General features: G+C 37.6%; 1 pseudogene; it reads left to right on the top strand.

Annotated features, from left to right (window-relative positions):
- The first annotated feature begins 301 nt into the window (after positions 1 to 301).
- LOC128230629 (ligand of Numb protein X 2-like) lies at positions 302 to 17,126 on the top strand (annotated as a pseudogene).
- Positions 17,127 to 18,122: the final 996 nt, after the last annotated feature.

The following is an 18,122-nucleotide window of genomic DNA, read 5'->3' as shown; positions in this document are numbered from 1 at the left end:
GCCCCTCTAGGTGAGCACTCAACAGTTCTTGTACGTGAACATACTGTTAATGCACAAATTGGATATGACATCGTAACATACATTATATAATTAAATTATTCCCGGTAGCTCAGTTTCTGCGATATGTTCTAAACAAGTTACAAACACTATTAGTGAAAATTGTCATGTTTTTCTGTTGTCAAAAATCATAAATAAATAAGGTACACTTTTGAAACGATAGGACAGATACCGCCTCAATTTTGCTTTGTCCCAAACATAGTAAGTGAAGGGGATCATTGAGAGCATATTATAGTGCACCGAAATGGCCGTCAGCGAGTCTTATCATAAAAATTATGACGAGTGTATGACTACGGCAGACTATGTTACAGGAATGCATAGAAATGTCAAACGAAAAAAGTAACCCTCAAAGCTCAATATTGTACAAAATTATACCATATATACTGAACACTGTATATGATTGTGTACGCTGAACAATGTAAGGATTATGCGTTTTCTCATATTTCAGTACGCTAACTGGACCGAAGACACGATGTTTCTAATATTTTAATGTGCTGACCGCTGGTTGGACACGGTGTTTTCTTCATTGCAGTAGTCTGGCGCTTGCGAAAACACGGTTGTTCTCATATTTCAGTACGCTAACTGGACCGAAGACACGATGTTTCTAATATTTTAATATGCTGACCGCTGGTTGGACACGGTGTTTTCTTCATTGCCGTAGTCTGGCGATTACAAAAACACGGTTGTTCTCATATTTCAGTACGATGAATGCTGCGAGGACAAGGTGTTTCCTTATTTATGAGTACGAAAACCGGTGCAAGGTCATATTTCTATATTTAAGTTTGCTGACCGCTGCGAGGAGACAGTGTTTCCTTATACTTCTATACCCTCATCTCTGCGAGAACGCGTTTTCCCCCTTTATTTTAGTTTGCTAAATCCTGGTGGAACACGGTGTTTTCTTTATTGTAGTAGGCTGAAGACTGCCAAAACTCGGTGTTTCTCTAATTGCAGTATGCTGAACGCTGCAATGACAATATAATTTGCATATTTAAGTATGCTGACCTCTCCGAGGACACAGTGTTGTCTCATCGTTCAGCACGCTGAACGCGGACCGCTGCGATGACACGGCGTATTATATACATCAGAACGCTAAACGCTGCCAAAACACAGCGTTTTCTCATATTTCAGTAGGCTGACTCCTGAAAAGACACGGGGTGGGCTCATATCTGTGCTCTGTGATTGGATTGTTTTCTATGTTCTAGGCTGCTGGACAAACTGCTTGTTGTGTGCCCCAACACTGACCATTGTGAGGAGGTTCTGCCGCGTGTTGATCTCGAGGCCCATCTCGCACACAGGTAGACATAAGCTCATTATTGGCGCTATATTTATAGTGTTCGGGTAACGGCTTCATGGCAAAACCATATAACAAGAACGAAATAAGAGTATTAGAACGTTGGATTCTATATCTTCTTAGATTTGTGTTACTATGTATTTAATATTGAAATACAATGTTAAAAAGTACAAATTAGCGGGTTTTGCTTAGCTCGGGTAACGATGAAGAACGCATACATTTTAATATAAACATGGGATAGGAATACGGACTCTTAAGCAATAAGGTTTTCATGTATAACAGCAATTAATGAAAAAAATTCTACGAGGAGTTTTTTTTCCAAATCCATTCAATTTCGCATCTTTAATGAACCATAACACATAACTATCCCATTTAACATCAAATATAGGTATATTTATCTCCTGGCGATAGCTCTTCGTCTAATTACCTCTTGATTTAAACCATTTCTTGTCATAAAGAAAATGGCATACACATGTTCGGTCATAATTACTAATTTGTCTAACATAAATTGTCCAACTGTCGGGCTCTTTGATGAGATGGACAACTCACTGTGTATGATATCAAATTGTGAATTAGATGATTCGAACATAAGCAAGCGGAATTTATTTTTGAAGAACCAGACCACTATCATTAAACCCGACCGTTGCATTATTGATACTCCAGACGATTTCATCAATTTCTGTTCCCTACAATGATATATATACAGATCTTATTAGCTGTGGACTTCGCTTAAGTATATAAAAATATATATTCAACGGCATTGCTCTTTAACTGAAAAGCGCCAAGGAGCCATTATTTCCTACCATTGGCTAACGTTTTATAGCTAATTAATTACAAAAAGTGCATGCATGATGTCATCATTTCAATTTCACACTACAGTCGAACTTCGTTGGCTCGATCTCAATGGGACAGGCGAATAGACCTCGAGCCTCGGAAAATTCGAGCCTAGCGGTAATGTTTACATTCGAGCCAAGCGATGTCGAGCCAACGGGGTTCCATTGTATTTAAATGCTATAACAGTGCTACATTATAAGAATTTCTTATTATTATCATAAGGCATGAAATACTTAGTTATTTGATATGTAAAATGCTTGGCCAGTTTTGTTTAGAAATTGCCCCACTTAACTGCCGTATTCCTATAAATGGAGGTGTTTATTTCATGGGTACTGTCAAGATGAACTACAGTTTTCAATATTTTCTTGACGTAGAAATTTTCCAAAAGAATAACCCTTTATTTTGGCAGAAAAATCTTGCAATGAAATCATTTCATAGAAAATGTTAAAAATATGAAAAAAAATATTTCATGAAAAATACTTTCAAAAGATCTCATAATACATGAAATTTTCTGACTGCTAAATTGACGTCGTGAAATTTGCAAATAGTTAACTATATATATATATATATATATATATATATATATATATATATATATATATATATATATATATATATATATATATATATATATATATATAGAATGGTTGTGTGAAGTAAGCAAAACACCGCTTTCAACATTCAAAAGATAAATACTATGCTGACATGACATTGGACATTCAAAATGGCACGACGTTCGGCAATGGACAATTTGAATGTCCAATGTCGAGCACGCTATTTATCTTTTAAATGTCTAAAGTCGAATGTTTAGCTAACTTCACACAGCTCAGATAACTCTCTATATAACTAGAGATTATAAAACGACACTAGTACGTGTACGTACAAACTGTTTTCAAGTCCCACGTTTTTAGAAGGCAAATGCCTGCACATGGTCACAGTGGTGTGATGGGAATAAACTCCTGCTATTTCCTTTATTATCATAATGACCTGTACAATTTTGTGACACGTGACATATAGGTATGCATTTGGTTTTTTGATGTACATGATATGCCACTCCAACCTCCTCAATTTCAATTCTACCAAGTACAATCATAATACGAATCAAAATGCTATACATGTGTTTTCATTCAAATGAATGATACAGCCTACAATCAGTTACATAAATCAATAACAACCCTATTCACGGTGGAGAACCCACGTGACTTATTTGGTAAAGTGCACGGCAACAAATGTCACCAAGTCTCGATTCAGGTAAGGTTTTTAAAGATAACTTTCTTAATATTTGGAGATTTTTTGTGAAATAAAGACCATAAACCCCGCATTTAAGAGCTCTATTCAAGGTAATAAAGAACTTTCTCTAATATTCTATAGTTTTCCTGAAAATCTTGACCAACTGATTTCTCAGAGTTGAAATCTAAGGCAAAGTTTTCAGCGTGTATTGTTGAACTTCTTATAGTTATTTCAAAGGCGAAAATGAACTACTAGTAAAACCAAATTGATAAAGTACACGGACATTTTAGGTTTGATAAAGTACACGGTCGTTTACAACCTTCAGTGTATATACTCATTATTGCACTGACTTGTGCTAAAACGAGTTATTATAAATTTATTTATTATTTCTATTCTTCAAATTCATTATTGAACATTGCTCCATGTTTGAAAAGACGCATTGAAATGGAGTGGCAATGGAAGAATGAACGCGTTTTAACAGTTAGACCGACGGAGTCGCCTTAATGATGGGCTCATTTTCATGAATCATGGAAACATGTGTTATCACACTAAATTCAGTCCCGTATTTTAACAAAGGGCTTGAAGTTTTTGTAAAGGGTGTTCCACTTCTTTTTCGTAACGTATATGTAAAACGTGTTTGTATTCATTATTCATGGTAAACAGTAACACATAACTGCTTAATAACTCTTCATTTTGTCAATTTTGAGAAAAAAAAGTGTTCTTGTACTTTTAATGTCTTCGATTGCTAGCTGATTTGATAGACTTATGATTTTGTGACATTTGTTTCATTTCAGAATATGAAGACTCCGACTTTATGCTAAGAATGCGGAATGGCATTTCAAAATAAAAAAACAACATCTAGTAGACCACGATAGAAGGCATTCTGGTCAATTGCCATCGTTTTTTCGGGAAAGTGTTTACACAGACACAGGTTAGTTTTTAGCTTTATTTTTTTCGCAGAAAAATAAGAATATGCTAACAGTTATACTTTTATTATGACTGTAAAGAGGTTAAGATTTGCCGTCGTCTGACTGTGTTTTCAACGTTTTTTAGGGGTTGCGTTTTTCACATAATAATGTGGTCCGTGTTTCAGTGGACAGGGTCGTTTAGTTTTATGATGCTGATTACACGATCAAACACTCATTGCGTGGCAGTAAATAGTGTTTTTTATAAATTACATTCAAGTACTGACATTGCCAGCATTTCTCGCTAACTTGTGACAGTACATGTCTTTTTAATAGGTGTAGCAATCACGGCGAGACAAAGTTGCACGTTTGCAAATATTGTGGCAAAACTGCTCTTGCAAGACTTGAAGATACACGAACGACGCGAAAGCGGCCAATTGAAGCTAAACTGTGTTGTGTGTGGGTTCAAATTGGGTGACACGACCAATCTCAGTGACCAGATTTCTACTAGACACAGGGGAATGACACGTCACAAATGTCTACAGTGTCGCTCAGCATTCAAGTTCAAATCTGGACTCAGCAGGCACGTTAAGGCGAAACACACCTAATCAGGACACATTGAAAGATCACAATGGTCTAGTTAGAAGTGCATTCCAGTATGTTGCCGAGTTAAAATAACGTTTTGATGAGTTTAACATTTTATTAAGATAAATAGCAAAACGTACTGTTACGGTGCTCTTTCAAAATGTTCGTTTGTCTTACAGTACTGAAAAAAATGCTGTGTAAAATAAGTATGAAAACGGATTGAGCATAAAACATTTTCACAAGGTTTATAGATGCATTGTTGTCATTTTCCCATTGATGTCCTATAAACTCTTAACTGCATGTATCTTATATAATTCAGCAAGCTTTGAAACACAATTATTTTGTAATCACATTTCAGCCTTTAGTCTAGAACATTCTAATGTTCCATGCTCAGCTCTTATCTAGATGTTCAAGTCTTAGTCCTAGCCTGTAAGTTGGTAATATAGTGTGCTCTCATTCCTCCTTGCTGTTTCCCATCTAACTCCGAGCCTCCATCTTTACAATGAGTTTATGTCTGTATTGTTCGAACGACCGCAGTTTTACTGATGTAGATCAGATAATATTTGTTCAGACTAAACCAAATAAAAGATTCAGCGTTACCTGAAAAGTATGAACAATATGCTTTAAATGTGGAAATATATATAAACTAATTGTGATGTGCCTATTTTATTGTTTTATATCACATCTAAATAGGAACATTTATGAAATTTATAATCACCACAAACGGGCCGGGCCGTTAACTACAGAGATGTTTTATTCGCCGTCAGTCAAGATTATAATTTATAAGTAAATCTATCTGATTTTTGAAGAAATGTATGTATGATTCTGTATTGATCTGCATATTTAAAAGGCCTAATCGAACTTATAATGGCAGACTTTCTCTTAAATTATCTCATAGACTATCTTTCAACTCCTCATTAAATATGATTGCTAAATATTTAGTTATTTAGGTGTGCGTTATAATGCAAAATTTATTGATACAACTTAAATAAAAACTAAACACTATACATTCTGACTTCACGAATAGAAAATGCTTATATAACTATTAGTTTATAAACCGCACTCTACTTTCAAACATAAACTAAAATGACCGTGTACTTTATCATCCTAAAATGTCCGTGTACATTATCAATTTGGTTTTATTTCATTTTTACCTTTGAAATAACTAGAAGTTAAACAATACACGCTGAAGACTATAAAATACAGAAAATTTGCATAAAATAAGATTTGGGTATGAATTATTTACGGCTAACATGAAGTAAAGCGATAGATTTGTCAAAAGCCGTGTACTTTGCCTTAGATTTCAACTCTGAGAAATCAGTTGGTCAAGATTTTCAGGAAAACTTTAGTATATTAGAGAAAGTTCTTTATTACCGTGGATAGAGCTCTTAAATGCGGGGTTTATGGTCTTTATTTCACAATAAATCTCCAAATATTAAGAAAGTTATCTTGAAAAACCTTACCTGAATCGAGACCTGTTGACATTTGTTGCCGTGCACTTTACCAAATAAGTCACGTGGGTTCTCCACCGTACTATTCCACTCGTCCTTTTGCATCTACTTCAAGAAATCCATAAACAATTGATGCAAATCTGAAGAAACATGCGTACATTATAGTCACATCTGCGTCAATCTTTATTGTGCTCTTTTGAAAGAAAGAAACAAAAATGACATTGGTTAGTCACTTGTACAAATAGCTATACGTACATGTAGCGTCTTGCAACTTGTCTCAAATTGTCAGATGTCGGGGCACTGTGACGCGGTGTATCAGGGCGGGGCTGGGATGCACGTTCCGAGGGCCGCGCAGTGGCCTGCAGGCTCACCTCTGGGAATGCGCTTACCGGGAGCAGAACGCAGGTACATTATTGTATCGTCATATCTACTTTTTGAAATGACATGATTATGTTTAAATAATTAATGCGCCGGAATCACACATTGGGACGTATGGTGTTATGCGGTTTAAATAGTGCGAAAATTAAAAGACCATTTATTTCAATACATTAATAAGATTGCAACGTTAGTGGGAATATAAAGGCACGCCGAATATTTTTAAAGACATCTTGGTGGGGAACCCAGGGGAATAGATAATTATAGATAATTGTACGCATAAAATGTTAAAATATTCAGTATTACTTTCAGCTTTTCACTTGCGGGGTGCAAGCAATGTTTATATTCCTAGTACATATAGGTGTATGCTTATTTTATAAAAAAATCCTCAACAATAAGGTACTGACAGACACATACCAGTTTGGGGTATTTTTTGTTCGATTTTTACTGCCTGTGAACAGAATTGTAAAAGAAAATCACGCTTGTCACGCCTACGCATTTCGACGCTTTCAACGCTTTCAATTGTTATTATGCTATTAGCGTTTTCATGCATAAATACGTACACATCGAAACAAAAAAGGAAAAAAAATGACCAAATTTGCGCTGAAATTACCTGCGTATCATGTTTGTGCACATGACTGTCATACCAATTTCTGTCTCAAGTTAAAAGTCATCCCTATATGAATATGCAAATCATCTCCTTGGTCGCAAATGTATATGAGTGGTTAAATCTTTATTAAATTGTAAGTCCATGTTTTTAGGCAAAAACGCCGTGATAAAGGGAGAAGTTACAACTATAGAGATTGAGCGAGATCAGATTGATCTTGGGATCTCAATAGTAGGAGGGTGTGACACTCCGCTGGTGTGTGTGGTTGTGCAGGAAGTGTTCCCAGACGGTGCAGTGTCCAGAGACGGCAGACTGCAACCGGGTGACCAAATATTGGAGGTAAGGGACAGATAACTGGATGAGGGGGGCAGTATATCGGACGTAGTACTCGGGGAAACGGGCAGAATATCAGAGGTAAGAAGCTAGAGGAAAGGGGCAAATTATTGGAGGTAATGCTTGTAGTACTGGAGGAAAGGGGCAAAATTCTTGAGTCCGGAATGTTATTGGGCAGAATATTGCAGGAAAAGGGGAGAATACTGGCAGTATTGGGAATAATACTTGAGTTAAAGGGCAGAATACTGGAGGTTCGGGCAGAATTCCCGAAATAAGGCACGGAATGTACTAAGGGGCTACATACTTGAATTTAAGGCCAAAAAGGAGTAGGACATTGAAAGTAAGGAATAAGATTACAGGAAGTTAGGGAACAGAATACTTGCGGTAAGGGGTAGATATCTGGATTGTTGAAATGGTAGTATAGGCCATACCTAATGCAGATAAATGGCCAGAATACAGGGGGCTTAATACAGAATGAAAGAGACATAATATAGTGAAGCTCAGATGGAACTACTAGAGGAAAACTCGAGAAAAGGGGGCATACTACTGCATGTAAAGGAACATATGGTATATACGGGACAAAACAATGGAAGTAAGCGACAAAAATACTGAAGAATTAAGAAATCGGCCCAAATACTTGAATTTAAGGAGCAGAAAATTGAAGGTAACGGTAAGATTACAAATGCTAAGAGAACACTATATGTAAGGAACACAAAACTAGATGCAAGAGATAGATCGATGGAGCAAAGGGAATGAAACTCGGAGTTACGAGCGAAATACTGGAAGTTAGTGAAAACTACTGAAAGTAAGAGACATACTGGAAGTGATTTACGGAATATTGAAGGTATAAGGGAAGAGATATCAGTTGAAAGGAATGCGATCAAAAATAAATTTGCTCTGAGTCTGCAATGTTATTAAGGGATAGATAGAAATAAGGTCACTGGTGCGAAAAGGAGTCGCACATGGAACAGGGAACGCGCATAAGTTAAGTGTTTGACTTCCTTTTCGGAGTTATCGAATGAGGATATTATTTAAAGATGCACTTTTACTCCCAAATAAGATTTAACACATTTAAAATATTGTTTTAATATTCAAAAAAAGATGAATAAATGTGGAAAACAATGGTTCTTATGAAGGATTCCTACCGGTAGTTTAATTTGAAATAAATGGGCATACAACACGGTATTTCTATTTTTATATGAGACTATAGTAGACCACAGTAAATCTTTAAGCATTCACCAATCATTTAATATTTTTGCGCTTTCTGCTATTAAATACACAGTTACAATTTTGTTTTCAGTAGAAGATATTTTCCATAAATGCATTATTTAGTAGTTAAAGGTTTATCAGTAAAAATGTATTTTTGTTATGCATGTGTATGTATTGATTTTGAATAAGAGTGTCTCTTTAAATACCTGTTTGTCCTGCAGGTAAACGGAGATGACCTAAGCCAGGTGAGTCATTACCAGGCCAGGGCGATACTCCGCCAGTACTCACAAGTCTGTACTCTCACTGTGTACAGAGAGGCGGACGATGAGAGACCTATTGTTATGCATGTGTATGTATTGATTTTGAATAAGAGTGTCACTTTAAATACCTATTTGTCCTGCAGGTAAACGGAGATGACCTAAGCCAGGCGAGTCATTACCAGGCCAGGGCGATACTCGGCCAGTACTCACAAGTCTGTACTCTCACTGTGTACAGAGAGGCGGACGATGAGAGACCTATTGAGAAAGAAGGTACGCAATGCCAACCTATACCGATGTAGTTGATGCAGATTATAAGTAAAGAATAATTCCCTGTTCTTAACCATGGAAAAGGTTATCGTACATGTATTATGTTTTACTTACGTTGCCAAAAGTGTTTAGCCATTTTTTTAAGTGATCTTATATAAATATTTTTTTATTAATTTGAAATACATTTACACGTTTCTGAGTCATAGAATAAAATGAATGTGATAAATGGTATATAACATGATAGACACATTCCATAAACATAGCGGAATGTGTCCACATTGATATGTTAAGGTGTATTGTTTATTGCTGATATGAATAACTTAGCTATCGTTAATGTCGACCCACTTCTGTACCAGGAAGTAGGGTAAAAAAGCGGTATGGAACCCTTATTCAACCGGTTATTTCTTTATTCGTTATTATAAACAAAAAATAAACTGCACATGTAGAGAATGTCTCTTAGATATGATCCAAAGAAGGCTTCGATATCCAAAATAATAGCTTTTATATTGCCTATTGGTTCTAATAACGCCCTTGTGACAAGAGTTTTAAATGCTTTTTGGTAAGACGGGCTATTTAAAGCTACATAATCAAGATCAGCATTAAAACACATTTTTTCCATAATGTCCTTTTCCGGTAATTATGTTCCATGGTCAACTTTTTATCACTGAAAACAGGTAGCTGTAAATGCCTTTGTTTGTGTCGATTTGCAGGGGTCAATGAGCTAATATTGTTTGAAAATAAATGAAGTTAAAGAACATTTGTTTATTTTCAAAAATATTAAAAATATCCCTAACAAAGACAAAGGGCAAGCATCTTGGAATAAAGTTGGTTGGGAAAAGGTATGTGAAAAGAAAAATATGTATGTATGTATGATATTTTATAGTAGCGTTTCCGCGAGGCTCGATATTCGCAAGGCTCTAAGTCTTTTGGCCGGTCCCTGGGATATCGAGCCAACGGGTTTTGACTGTATGAATAAGCATACAATACGCTTTCAATGCAACAAAGATTAAATCGATTCACCAGACATCCAAATTTAACATAACGGTTCATGGAACTATCAGAAAATTAACTTTTTGAAACTGATGCAATCGTCTTTTACAATATCGAATTGTTTACGAATATTAGAAAGATATACTTTTTAGTGTGGGTAATAAGATTTTGCACGGGATACAGTCAAAACTGTAATAAGTGGCCACCCTTCGGATAAGGTGAAATTGGGTGCTTAAAACATGAGACCACTTAATCCAGGTGGGAAATTGCTGGCACGTGCGTGACAATTTACAAATTTCACTAACATGGCAGTTAATAAGTGTCTATACGGATTGATGGGATCACAGATTAGTGACTGCAGCCACGTTAAACAGTTGGCCGCTTAATGCAGGTACTTTATATTTAAATCGTACGGAAAGAAATAACAGGAGCCGGATAATACAAGTGGTCAGCAGATGGCCTTACAGCCCACATTACTCTTCAATATTGTTTAAGACGCTGTACTTGTAACTTTAAGAACATTCCTGTTGTTGGTTCAAACGCTTATCTGTTTGATGTGGGCCCTGTTTTAATAAAGACTTTAAAGGGACTCGCTCATGTTGTTGTAAAATACACTTTTTGTATGTCTAAAAAAGTGTGACAAATCGTTGGGAGTGTTAAACTAAGATACCAAAAGCTGGAACCCTTCAGCATATCTTCGTTATTGCTCAAATATCGTCTATGTTTATGCTCTCTGAATTACGGCTTTGTTGTTCCGTGATTGGTTGATTGCCATTAACACGTGACGTCATCAATGTTTTCTGAAAAGGTCAAAAGATCCACAACTTTTGTATAAGTCCTGCTGGCCTAGTTGTAAAGGCGTCGATTTCATTTTTTTCTAAACTTTACCAGCGTGGGTTCGCATTTCGCTAAAACCAAATATTTTTTTTATACTTATATTGTATTGTTTTCCCGGAATACCGATATCATAGAGTAAAATATTGATAAAATAAGTGCGTTCAGATGCATTAATGGGAAATAAAAGGGTCCGAGTAGTTTTATTCGTAGAAAAAAAAGCATAATAAATTGAAAATATAGCAAAATAATGACTAAATGAAACTGAGGTCATTCTAATTTATGAATTAAGTCGTCTTTAAAACAGGGTCCACACCTAAAGTTCGCTTAAATGCTACACCTATAAAACTCTATGAATAAAGTAAAGTTTATTCTTCCATGTTCTGTTCTAAACTGTGAAATGTTCTATTTCCAGACATGCTCCCGGTGTATATATTCTAAATATAGTAAGTAAGTTAGTTTTACAGTTAAAATATAAAATATACAGGATAATGTGTTTTGCCTTCAAAAAATTCGACCACTAGTGTATATGCATAGCGTAAACACTTGCTATTTTGAACCCTATACCATATTTTGTAAGGGTATCAATAACTGTGTACCCACCTTAATATCTTTCTATGACATACACTTAGATATAACTGTAGTTCCGAATAAGGCGTTTAAAACAGTGCACGCTTAAATCTGAATTAGGCGTTTAAAAAAAGCATTCTTAAATCTGATAAGGCAATTAAATATTGCACGGTTAATTCCGAATAAGGCGTTTAAAACATTGCTCGGTTAAATCCAATAAGGCATTAAAATATTGCTCTGTTTAATCCGAATAAAGCGTTTATAATATAGCACGGTTAAATCCGAATAAAGCGTTAAAACATAGCATTGTTAAATCGGAATAAGATGTGTAAAACATATCACGCTAAAATCCGAAAAAGGTGTTTAAAACATAGCACGGTTTAAATCGAATAATACGTTTAAATTAGTTAACGGATAAACCAAATTAAAGCGTTTAAAACATTGCACGGTTAAATCCGAATAAGACGTTAAAATGCACCGTTAAAATTCGAATAAGCCAATCAAAATATTGCAAGGTTAATCCAAAGTATGGCTTAGGCTTTGTTCACAGTTGAATCCATAAAAGGCATTAAAATATTTCACGGTTATAATTATTTCACGGTTAAATCCAAATTAAAAGTTTAAAATATTGGACGTTTAAATCCTAAGAACGAATGTATAATTTTGCAGTGTTAAGTCCGAATAAGGCTTTCAAAATAGTGCACGGTGAAATCCGAATAGGGCAATCAAAATAATTGTTTATGAGCACAATGGTTTAGCAGAGAAACAGATTTAGTTACCCAATAGTTTAGCAGGGTTTCTATTATTTACGGTGCCCGATGATTTAGCAGTGTTACTCTTGATATAGTTGCCCAATGGTTAAGCAGTTTTACTCTTGATATAGTTGCCCAATGGTTAAGCAGTTTTACTCTTGATATAGTTGCCTAATGGTCTATCAGTGTTACTCTTGATATAGTTGCCCAATGGTTAAGCAGTTTTACTCTTGATATAGTTGCCCAATGGTTAAGCAGTTTTACTCTTGATATAGTTGCCAAATGGTTAAGCAGTATTACTCTTGATATAGTTGCCTAATGGTCTATCAGTGTTACTCTTGATATAGTTGCACAATGGTTAAGCAGTGTTACTCTTGATATAGTTGCCAAATGGTTTAGCAGTGCTACTCTTGATATAGTTGCCCAATGGTTAAGCAGTTTTACTCTTGATATAGTTGCCCAATGGTTAAGCAGTTTTACTCTTGATATAGTTGCCCAATGGTTAAGCAGTATTACTCTTGATATAGTTGCCTAATGGTCTATCAGTGTTACTCTTGATATAGTTGCCCAATGGTTAAGCAGTTTTACTCTTGATATTGTTGCCCAATGGTTAAGCAGTTTTACTCTTGATATAGTTGCCCAATGGTTAAGCAGTATTACTCTTGATATAGTTGCCCAATGGTCTATCAGTGTTACTCTTGATATAGTTGCACAATGGTTAAGCAGTGTTACTCTTGATATAGTTGCCCAATGGTTTAGCAGTGTTACTCTTGATATAGTTGCCCAATGGTTTAGCAGTTTTACTCTTGATATAGTTGCCAAATGGTTTAGCAGTTTTACTCTTGATATAGTTGCCCAATGGTTTAGCAGTGTTACTCTTGATATAGTTGCCCAATGGTTAAGCAGTTTTACTCTTGATATAGTTGCCCAATGGTTTAGCAGTTTTACTCTTGATATAGTTGCCCAATGGTTAAGCAGTTTTACTCTTGATATAGTTGCCCAATGGTTAAGCAGTTTTACTCTTGATATAGTTGCCCAATGGTTAAGCAGTTTTACTCTTGATATAGTTGCCCAATGGTCTATCAGTGTTACTCTTGATATAGTTGCCAAATGGTTTAGCAGTTTTACTCTTGATATAGTTGCACAATGGTTAAGCAGTGTTACTCTTGATATAGTGTCCCAATTGTTTGTAGTGTTACTATTGTTTTAGGTGCCAAATGGTTTCGCAGTGTTGGAGGGTGGGCTCCGGGTCGACGACCGCGTTCTGGAGATAAATGGTGTGGACGTGGCCTTCAGCAGCCAGGAACACGCGGCGGCCATCATTCAAGTACTGGTAGTCACCATCATTCTCAAAAAATCGGCGAACGTGTTGTATGCCGGATACATTACTCAGATAATGCCGGTTCTAGCAATAAAAATAAATCAGACTGAATACAAACTTAACGTTAGTTAACCTCAACTGTGTAAACAACGCAAATGGGTTACGCCTGTGGTGAAGGAGATGGCAAAACTGTAGTTTACTGCAACATGTATTTTAAGCCCAAACAGGGCGTGTTGACCTTGGCACAAGTTCACATTTACGATTTGTAGTTTCACTAAACCCTAATAAATTTGAAAATTGAAAAACTTTTAACTATTAAACTGAATAAGTTAGGCATTCTTGTTTCATGTGCATATTTATGTGTCATGTGAGCACTGACACATGTGCATTATCATGTTTCGTGTGAGCACTGACACATGTGCACATTGTCTATTTATGTGAGCACAGACAAATGTGCGCATTCTCGTTTTACGTGAGCACTGAAATATGTGCACATTGTCGTTTCATGTGAGCACTGACACATGTGCACATTGATGTTTCAGGCGAGCCCTGATAGGGTTCAGTTCGTGGTATCGCGGACAAGCCGCCCGCGGACGCCGGATCTGGGCTGGTGCCGGCCCGCCACCCTAGGGGGCCTGGACGCCGAAATGGCCGCCGCCGTCTGGCCTATCTGCCGGAAGTCTCGGGAAATTCTCATAACTATACACAAGGTATATAAAAAGACCAATATACATAAAACTACGTTCGCTCACAAGGTATCATTCTTTTGAAACACAAATGTTAAATTATTTATTCGATGTCAGAGGATGTTTTCTTAACGAAATTTCCTCGTTAGGGAAAACCACGAATAAATAAAAAAAACTACCTCACAATGCCTATTTTATCCGCTAAAAAATCAGAGATGTAAACCGTTTAAGCTGTTTAAATGACATTTGGTGTACATGTTGCCAGTGGCAATAAAAGTATGTTTCTGTGGATTTGAAAATTGCTCAGTTGTTCCCCAGTTTCGACGGATTTCCAACAACAGCAAACAAACGCGCATTGACGTTGACTCTACTGCGCTTTATTATATTTGTTTTATATTTACTGTGTGGTCTTGTGTTGTGGGCGAAACTAAAGCACCCGGAGAGAACCCACTTGTCTAGCTTGCTGACCTCAAACCAAACTCACATGCGTCAAACCGGGAATCGAACCAGGGTCGCCTTGGTGAGAAGCGTGTGCACTTTCCACTGCGCTAACCAGACAGCGCCTATTTTGACTGTACACACTATAACTATGTGGCCATCTAATTAATGATCGTATGAATTAGCATTGGCTGTAACGAGACATATTTTAAAACAGAAACTTTTGCTTGAGATATTTTATTTAATTTATATAAAAATTAATTTCATTTCTTTCACTGGCATATTGGTCAATTGAAAATCGTGACCTTTCGACATTTGTGACATGCTCGTTGTTTCGAAGGTCCCAATTTCCGCAATTCGATTTGTGATAAATGTGATAAGTGCATTTTGTGATCCAGCATTTGTGCCATTGTACCACGATATATTTTTTCACTGCTGTTAGTGTATTTCTTGTTTTCAGGTGTTGCACGAGTCGTTGGGTATCAGTATAGCGGGCGGGGCAGCCAGCCCCCGAGGAGACACGCCCATCTATGTCACTAACATCAACCCCAATGGGTGCCTCGCAAAGTCAGAGCAAGTGCAGGTACGGTGAAAGCAATAGACCTAAGTGTACATCAACACATAACTAGATCCCGTAAACATAGTTTATGATTAGCCAAGAAAGCAGGCAGATTACTTACCAGCCCAGTAAACTTACTGATTATCTGACCTGTTTGACTCAGGGGGTCGTTTTAATTAAAAAATAGTCAAAACTTCAATAATTTCAAATATGTATGAGCGTAACAAATGGCAGGACATTGACTGGTCTTATTTCCCCAACTGTGTGTTTATTTTTAATACCGGTTAAAGTTCAATTCACACAAATATGTAACAAAATAACGTTAACATTACACTTAGATAATTTCAATTTACGATTTTAATCGATTAAGTTCTTGATTCAACCAGCCCTTTGAAAGTGGAATTGGGCCAATCAACAGCTCCAAGTGCAATCGATTTGATAAAGATTACTACTAAGTACATGCTTTAACGCCCTTGTTGCCATGTTTTTGTGTGTTGATAGAGAGGCGATGTGTTGCTGGCCGTGAACGGAGCCAACCTGCTCGGGTTGTCCCACCCGGAGGCTGTGGCCCGGATTAAAGCCAACACGAGATCAAACGTCGTGACCTTGAGAATTGTCGAGGCCCCTGAGGCCTGTAACGGCTCCGGAAACTTCGTACCTAGCTGGCTTTTCTGGCAACAACTACCCAAGTAAGATAAATGAAGTGAACAAGTATTTATTCATTTCTCTTTTATTATAAAAATTAGTTGTACTTATTGAATACGAACATAAGTTGGCCGTATCTAAAAAAGTTCATAATGTTCAAATGAAATTTGGTACAAATTTTGTCAGCAAACAACAGGCGAATTATTTTTATCTGTCTTTCGTATTACTTGTATTGCACGTGTATATAATGCACATTGTCATGCAGTGTAAAACGGAATTGACGTTCATGTTTTACGTTTTATGGCAGTGCTTGCAAGACGGTGAGGACGGTGACGCTCTTACGGGGCTCGGCGGGAGGCAGTCTGGGATTCTCGGTGGTTGGCGGGGCCGACTGTCCACAGGGACCTTTACCCGTCTATGTTAAGTCCTTGGTCGCCGACACCCGCCTTCAACGATGACAGACTTAAGTATGGAATATCATGGTTGATTCTCTGAATACCAATACAAGTTTAGTAAAAGTGCTGTTCATTTACAGCTGAACATTTTTACATGTACGGATATTTAAAAAGACTATAGTTTCATTTTATGCTAAGCTCGATCTTCACTCTCGAGTCCGCTACCTGAGTCTAAACAAGTAATAGTGTACATATTGAGAGGCTACAGAAGAGTTCCGCTTCATGGGATCAAACCCACTCCTCTAGGGTGAGAGGCGGAGACCTGTACCGTGATTTGGTGCTAGTGGGATGGGGCGAATTTGTCCATTAACTGTTATAATATATGTTGCTGTCTAGGTGCGGGGACCAGATCCAGAGTGTGAACGACGTCAGTCTGGAGCACGTCGCCCATAGCAAGGCCGTCCACATACTCAAACAGGCAACCGGCGCCGTCTCCCTCCGTGTGGTATCCTGGCCGGGAACCGTCGTGTAACATCGGGGTGTTTATGTTACATAGAGGATTACATATTACATCGGAGACCGTGTTAGATCATGGACCGTGCAGTCGCCTGGCTGGTTATTATCATATCAAATCAGGGACCATGTCGCCTCCTGACTGGTAATGATCGTGTGATATCAGGGGAAGACAAGTTATACCCGGGACCATTTAATGGCCTCCCTGAGGCAATGATTTAATACCTGAGACCATCAAATTATACCTTGAACCGTCGTGCACTGCACTGCCTAAGATTGAAGAGACCGTCGAGTAATATCGACGACCTTAAAATCACTAGCATGAGGACCGCTGTGTGATATCAATGACCGGGACAGTGAGGACATCCGTGTGATATCAAAGACCGTTGAATAATACCGGGGACCGTGTAGTCCCCTGTCTGAAGCCTGTTATGTAACACCAGAAACCACTGGGTAATAACAGAGGCCATTAACTGCCCTGTCTTATGACAGTCGTGTGATATGATAGAACGTCAAATACCGGGAGCCGCGAATGATCCTGTCTGAAGACTGTCGTGCGATACCAGAGAACGTCGACTAATACCGGGGACCGTGAAGTTTCCTGTCTGAGGACTGTCGTGCGATACCAGAGAACGTCGACTAATACCGGGGACCGTGAAGGATCCTGTCTGAGGACTGTCGGGCGATACCAGAGAACGTCGAATAATACCAGGGACCGTAAAGTGTTCTGTCTGAGGACCGTGGTGTGATATCAGAGACCGTCGAGTAATGCCGGTGCCCAAAAAGTGCCCTGTTTTAGGACCGTCGTGTTATATCAGAGACCGTATTGTGATACCGGAAACCATGAAGGGCACTATCTGAGAACCGTCGTGTGATATCAGTGCTCATGTTGTAATAACGGGGCCTTTGTAGCGCCATTTCTGAAAACCGTTGTGTGATATCAGAAACCGTCGAGTAATACCATATATTACCCTGTCTGGGTACATATGGTGATATCATAGACAGCCGTATAATG

This window comes from Mya arenaria, chromosome 4, assembly GCF_026914265.1.
Source record: "Mya arenaria isolate MELC-2E11 chromosome 4, ASM2691426v1".
Taxonomy (NCBI): Eukaryota; Metazoa; Mollusca; class Bivalvia; order Myida; family Myidae; genus Mya; species Mya arenaria.
This window is presented reverse-complemented; position numbering and strand designations above follow the sequence as displayed.